The following is a 7740-nucleotide window of genomic DNA, read 5'->3' on the forward strand; positions in this document are numbered from 1 at the left end:
GGGCCCGCGGTCTCGTTAAAATTTATTCATGATTCGGCAGCGAGGCACCCTTACTTCTTTCAAGAGACTGGTTCGACTGGTCGCGGTCCAAATATTCATCGAGGCCCCGGCCTATTTTCCGCGTAACGCGATAGGGGCTTAATACCATTCGTGGACCGGTCGCGAGACTCTGATTTATCGTACGGCGGTATCGACTTTGTTCGGCTAATCCCCCGCGTTTCTCTTCGAGTCGTTATCGCGACGCTCTTTCATTGACCCGCCGACGTGCTGGTACTTTGCATGTTAAAGAGTACAGTAATGAGCAATCAAATTGGCCTTACCGATAACTTTCAGAGAATCGAGCCTTTTGATTAATGACACGCGATGCCTCGCCTCGTTCACACGATATGATTTTAGCAAAGACAATTCCGCCAGCTTGCGAATAACTGACTGAATATTTAAACGGAGTATACGCGTCTTTAGATTTAGATACATTTGAAATCGGGTGGGCTTTTAACCGAGGCGAATTCCGTGCAGTTCCGAGGAGTGATGCGTCGACACCACTCGACTTTGTAGGCGGTACGTCCGTCTTCCTTCGTGTCTTTAGCTTGTATTGTGCAATGGGTTACACGGCATCTGCAGGCTGCAGAAAAAAGGGGAAGAGACCGAATCGCCCACCTTTGAAACTAATAAGTATTGTCCAGCAGGCGCGCATTGTTTCGGTGCCCACGTGCGGGGCGTACGACGTGTTCGAGATACGAGTTACACTTTAAATTGCCTAACGTCGTTAAACTATCGGATCGGTCTCATTAGCGTGTCTTCCGTAAAAGTTCGATAATGCTCTCACTCGTCCGTTCGTTCGTCAGTGTTAGGTGTCTCGAGACGTTCACGAGGGCCAAGGCCCGTGTGAACTGTTCGTTAGTGGTTAGTCATACCTTTGGTCAGAACCTATACATCTCTAGGGCTTTCGTTGTTCGCCCGTTGCTGCTATTTACATAACACTCGTAAGCATCACGTTTCGGGTTTAGCCATCACTTCGGGAAATCGTATTAACTAAATAACTGCGGTCGTTATGCGCGCGGGAAATATATTACCGCGAGACCCCCTCGGGATTCGTTCAATGGAACGTAGAAAGGGAGGAAATGGTCCTCTTCCTTTTCTACCTCCCGCTTCATCTCCTCCGTTCTTTACGAAGCCCCGTCGCATCTCCGAATTCTTTACGATTCCTATTCAATCTTTTTATCGCCCTCTTGACTCGAGAATTCCATTCTCGGATTTTGTGTGTACATCCGTACGACGCACGGGAGCTCCGAGACGCTGCGAAAGAATGCATCTGCACGCATCTCCTTTTCTTCAAAGTTTTTCGAAAAAGAAAAAAATAAAAAAAGAACAAAAAAAAATGAAATGTGTGCAATTGAATATTTTAATGCGAACGACTTGATTTATTTGACGTACGAAAATGTTAGAAATTTAGAAATCGTTTTTAAGTCCGAAGAAATTATTTATTTAATTTTTTTTTCGTCGCATTTTAGAAAAAAGAACAAAATTGCCTTTAATGCACTTAAAGATTTTAATCTAATTGTAAAAGTGTTAGAACACTAACTCCGAACTTGCATATAAATTATGGGAAGCTGAATAAATAATTACATTTGCTCTTTTGTACATGTCGCATCTCAGGGGGAAGGAGGGGGAGGGAGAGACAGTGGTTGAATATGAATCAAACGATGTTCAGCATTGTTTTCGCGATAAATTACGAAGTTATCCCGCATAAATTGCATTTTGGTGTCCAGCTCGAAACAAGTGGGCCGGCGGGGGCCGGAGGGGGAAAACGTTGCTTCCCCCTCTCGTGCCGTCTCCTTTCGGGCGCGAAATAAATTGGCCTTTATATTAGCGCGAGCCGCGACATAAATCCCGAGTGCTCATTGTATCGGCCCCCGTGGGTGTACAACGCTGTGCACACGTGGGCAAAATCCGCTTCCCTCCGCCGCAAAAGTGGCGCGCGTTCGCGCGCGGAAGGAAGAAACGCGGAAGAAAGGGAGGAGAACTTTACCTGCACGCCGCAGATTGCTGTAACACGCACCGTACCGTCGAACCCGGTGACATATGGGTGAGCCGGTGTCGCCACGTGCGACGTAGGAGACCGGAACTGCAGAAACAACTTGGAATTACGCGTGTGAAATAAAAGTTAGACTCCCCCGTAAAATTTCCGTCGAAAGAAACAACGGCATTAAATCGAAGCGCAGTAAAGAACTTTTGGATAAACAGAATCGGCAAGTTCTTAAGTTTCTGGCAAATCTTTACGCGTTCGACACTTGTGTATTTTATAGCGTTTTTAAATTTAGAGAAGATTTATTAATTATTAAAAAAAGAAATAGAATTTTGTGGGCTAAAGGGTTGACGTGTATCTCCTTAAGTTTACTCGAATCAGAAGATAAAAGAAAGATCTTGTAATATGTTAAACGTCTACGAAAGTAACCGTTGCGTCATTCTGGCTTGTATGTCAGTTTACATTGTTGAGTCGGCAATTTAACATATGACACGTACTATTTGTAGGAGTTGAGTGTACTACGTCGCGAGTTCGTAGATAGGGAGACCCATCTTCGTCCCACGTGTCAGCTCGCAAACGAAAGTCGCCAGGGTAAGACACGCGCACGTGTGACCGATAAAGTAAATCCATTCGCGAGCTGATCTAGGGATGTTAAGTGACTTCCGCGCAGAAGTCCGCAGCCGCCTTTGGCTCGATTTTATGCGATCCCGTGCAGCAGTAAACTTTACAGCGCCTACGTTTTAAACCGCGTTTAAGTTCAACCAGAACTGGCGTAGGAAGATTGTAAAACTGGAGCCAGCCGACGATTGGCAGGTGCCAGTTTCTAGATCGGACAGCAGATCGACAGGTTTCGATTTTTATAAAAATTATCACGCAGGAAAAAAATAATGGCCTCTTATTCCTTTGTCTTTCAATAACTACGTTATGCAACTTTATCGTATAAACCGCAAAAAATAATTCGCTATTTTACAAAAAAAAAAAAAAGAACTTACAACCTGTTTGTCATATGTAGAAAACAGACACGATATATTTTTAAGTACACTTTATCGATTTGTTGCGATCGCGGGTGTAAAAATTACTTATTGTTGAGAGCAAGTTAAGCATATGCGGATTGCAGTAGGCGGCTTGCACGCGCACGATACGTCAGGGAGATGCCGATTTATATCCATCGATAAATCGCGGTTACCGGCGTGGCCACGAGTGAGGCGAGGTAATTTGCCGAAGAAACGATTCTGGGGGATTATCCTCGTTATTTATTATTTATTAAGATACACTAGAGAGATAAACGGCAATAAATAATTCTCCAGCCGCGGCGAAATCTTTAAATGTTGTCATTACGCATTGTACACCGGATTTTTTTTAAAGCGCGCACCCACATACATATGCAGATATAAAAAGCATATAATGCAATTAATAAAAATACCCATAATATCGCGATAATATTTTTAAAACGTTAAATTACCTTTTTGCGCTAGAGAAATTTTTATTTTTTATTTTGCTCTTTACTCTTCTAGATTTATTTAAATTACCAGCGGAAATAATAATACATTTTACGATCAGATGAATGGATAATGCCGGCTAAAAATATTTAAGCTACCCTTTCGCAGGAAGTAGGGCACATGTAGCGTCGGCGGTCATTGCGAGACGTTTATCGCTCTACGGGTTAATACAAGAGGCTAACGTTAACGAATCGACAGGATTTACGAAACATATGTGGCTTCGCCGAGCCCGATCGTATTTCTTTCCTCGTGCGACCGAGAGACGCGCACGCGGCCGAAAGTACCTTCGTACTTCGTGATAAATCGCGAGCGTGTAGGACGATAAATCCCGCTATATCCCGACCACTCCGTATTTGTCTCCAGCTTTTTAGTATATATTAATAAGCGATAATACATTAGCTCGCGATCGTGGAGAAAGAAATCGCTTGCGAATATCACGTTCACTTAATTCAAACTTGGGTGCATCCTTCTTTTTTTCTGCACGTATGAAATTATAAGGGTCAATAAAGTTCCCTTTTCCCCAGGGGCGTTAAACATTTTTTTTTATAACTGTATTACGCGCTGTTATTATGACGCGGAGTATTTTTTTTTTGCGCCTCGAAATTGCGCCGTTTAAAGTTAATCAAGGATCGCGCTAGGGATGTTTTGGCACAAAATAGAAATTGACCGTTAGTCGCGGATGAGTATTTACGACAAAGTAATTACGAGTTTCCTCGTCACTCCCTTGCGGTCGGTGTTGTGACTGTTTCTTCGCCGCAGACGATGTGAGCGATGACAAGGAGTCGCAGACCCAGTGGGAGGTCTCAACAATAGCCATCCGCCTCCGACTCGAGTGCGCCGCTACCTGGAGATTCTCGGCTCGTGGCGAAGCCAGCGATGGCTTGCGAACGCGATTGAAACTTAAATTAATCAGAGAGTGATTAAAAAAACACGAGGGATAAAAGAAGAAAGATCGAAAGAAAGCCTGAATTTTTCCTTTACAATTTAAATAATTTAAAAAAATCCCTTTTAATCATTCGTATTTTATTCAAAATAATTGTTTCAATTATATATAAAAACGTGGCTTTAAAGCCGAGAATCTCCAGCGCGAATCTTTTAAAGGGGTTGAGCCGTTGATTAAGTAAAATAGGAGTAATTAAATGAAGTTTCTAATTGTTCGGCTCGATATTGGCTCGGGCCCTTTCGTCGGGCTTGAACGAAATCCGACTGAATCGTACGCCGTTCGGGCAGCTGAGCCTCTCCTCTGGAAGTGAGACAGCCCTCCTTACTGATCGTAGGTGGTCCCCGCCGTCGGACGCAACGATTTTAAATTAAAATTAAAGTCAAGCGTTCTTATGGTCCTTACGCTCGACATCGCCGCCACCCGCGTTACAATGTTAATGGCTCCGCGTCGCCGAAATTGCAAGTCCTGTAAGCGGCACACGTACCGTAAGATCCTCCGCAGGAGCGCGGAAATACAGCGTTTATACCGTTGCGTGGTTTTCATCAACACTTATTTTAACATTGAATATGTTAGGGCTCGTAAAAAGAATATTCTATAAAAAGAGAAAGCGCCTAAAACGCACCGTATATCAAGGTTGATGATTCAACTTCCAGCTGCAGCGTTATATTGTATTTCGAAACAGGAAGTTATAAAACAAAAAATTATATATTTTTTTAATTTATATGAGAAACGTAACCCTCTTTCTCTTCGTCTCTTTTAGTTGTATCAAAGAATAAATATTCTATAAACTTTAAATTAATTTTTTAAATCAAGCTAAAGAATTGATTACGAGATATTTCATTAATTAAACGCTATCTAAAGATATCGCACAAATAATTAAAAGAAAAAATAAAAGGAACGAGTATTTTTTTTTCCTGCATTTACCATTATATTAAAAAATTCCCGGATATTTCATTCCTGGCACAGAGCGAATATCATCGTAATTTGGTCGCGTCGTAAAGCTGGACTCCGCCGTCCTTGCACCCGGAAAATACATTTTTCACATCTTGATTCCGCGTAATTCCGCGCCGTGTTTATAACACTGCTGTTTGCGAATGCGCGCCGTTCCGTAACTCAACTTACGCGATTACAGCTCTTGCATAATTTCGCATAGAAGCCCGTGTGTCGGGGCGTCGATTTTTGCTCATTGTTCCCCGGCGCACACGCCGCAAGGCGAGAGTGCTTTACGAGAGGGCCGCTCGTCCTTCCTCACTGGACCGGTGCATAATTGGCTTCGTGTTTTTCGGAGTGTTACGATGTTTGTATGCGCGCCGTGTAGTCGTATCACTATTTCATAATTAGCAAGAAAGTTATTGTGCGTACCCCGCGCGGTCCCCGCGACCCGTGAAAAACGAGCGGCGCAATGTCATTATTATTTCATTAGCTGCAACGGTTGCGACACGCCTCGCCGTGTGACAGTTTTTTGATTGTCTTATGTCTCGTTACTGTCACGTATATCATTTGCGTGTGTATTATGGCGTGCGCCGGAGTTGCAAATTGCGACGCGAAAGAATTCGAATTCGCGAGCATAAAGTCGAGAATTGAGGGCTGAGAAAAATTTACAGTGAAATAATTGCGAGTGAAATTTACGGTCCAGCGAGACAAATATAAAGAAGCATAATTTGATACCGCGAGATTAAACTTACCATTGTCGGTTTTATTTAATTAATTAATTGACGTAGGATTCAGAGGCCGTTCTCGGCGGTTGTTTCGTCCTTAAGTAATATACCCCTCTTACGTTTCACGCGAACGCGATGTTACGTTATTTGCGTCCACTATGATTTCATAAGCCGTAAACACCTTTGATAGGAGCATCGAACCTTTGGTTTATCGTCGACATCGAACCTTAGCCACGAATACTTGGCGCGGAGGGATCCGAGGGACTCCTAATTGGCAATTAATTTAAGCTCGGGTAATCGTCGGTTCGAGTTTAACGACAACGAATACCTCTCGATGAAACAGACGACAGAAAAATTATTAGCGTGGTGCATCCTCGGATATGTTTGAAAGCCGATTGTTTGTTAATACAAACTTTGAATTACACTTACTCCGATATACGGATATCCGTGCTAGAAATTTAATTTCGCGTCAAGATTAACATTTTTCCTGTTATACATTCGTGAGCGAAGTGAAAGAAATGGAAAGCATAAGCAGGTGTTTAATTAATTTCGCAAGGTTGTCTAGACCCACGTCATGCATCTCGTGCACGCATTTTACGTATCCAGTGCGGTTCCTAATTTTCGTGCCACCCTTATGCCGCGCGTTCGATGCTGTAAAAATTCCGGTCTAGCTGGCCGAGTCTGAAAGAGACTCGAGCGGCCGATGAATTATCTCCTCGGTGGTCTACTGATTTTATTTTGATGAATTTCGAAAGGGAGAGAGGTGCCCGCGGCCACGGGGCATTAGTCACGGTGTAATTGGCGATGGGAGGGCGGCGTACAGCACGCCAACCTGCCGTCAAAGAATTCCTTACGCGGGAATTCCCTCCGACAAGACGCCGTCCCACGTTCCTCACGATTAATTGATAAATCGATCAAGTCGCATACTTAATCGCGTCACATTACGAGCTCGAATTTTACGATCTCTTTCCTTATTACCGAAGATTTATGAAGATCGAGAGATCTTTCTTTTACCAAACATTTAATAAAATCTTGTTGCTTTAGTTTCTTTTTTTTTTTTTAATTTGTACACGCGATAAATACACGAGAGTATTTGTAAAGGCATATCCGCTGCAATGTTAGAAGATTTTACGATGTGTAGTGTCGAGGGAACAATTCATAAATTTAATCAGCACGAGCTCGCGAGATAACGATAATTTCGGCGACGCTCTTTGAAGATCGCAAAAAAAAGTCCTTGCGCGGATGATTTGCAACGTGAAACTAACCCTCGGCAGAGAACGTCGACAAACTATACCGTTGTCCGAGTCCTGGTGCGTTCCTCGTAAAAACTGTGCGCGATAAAGATCCAGATCCCGTCTCAGATCCGGTACCGCGGGTTCCAGCCAATGCTGGAATGGTTTTCAGAAGCGTATAGCCTTTCCTGGTCGTAATCGCGTATGCGGGGCGGTAAATTTCGTCGTTTTTAACGATCGGACGAATTTGAAGAAGACATTACAAAGCGCGAGCCGTTTACTTTTGCCTCTCCCGCGTGAAAAAAAGCCATTTTACATGTGTAATAATTTTTAGCAATCGACCACAGACGTGTGTAACTTACATGGCACTTCAAACACTTAC

The sequence above is a fragment of the Cardiocondyla obscurior genome, linkage group LG01, assembly GCF_019399895.1.
Source record: "Cardiocondyla obscurior isolate alpha-2009 linkage group LG01, Cobs3.1, whole genome shotgun sequence".
NCBI lineage: Eukaryota > Metazoa > Arthropoda > Insecta > Hymenoptera > Formicidae > Cardiocondyla > Cardiocondyla obscurior.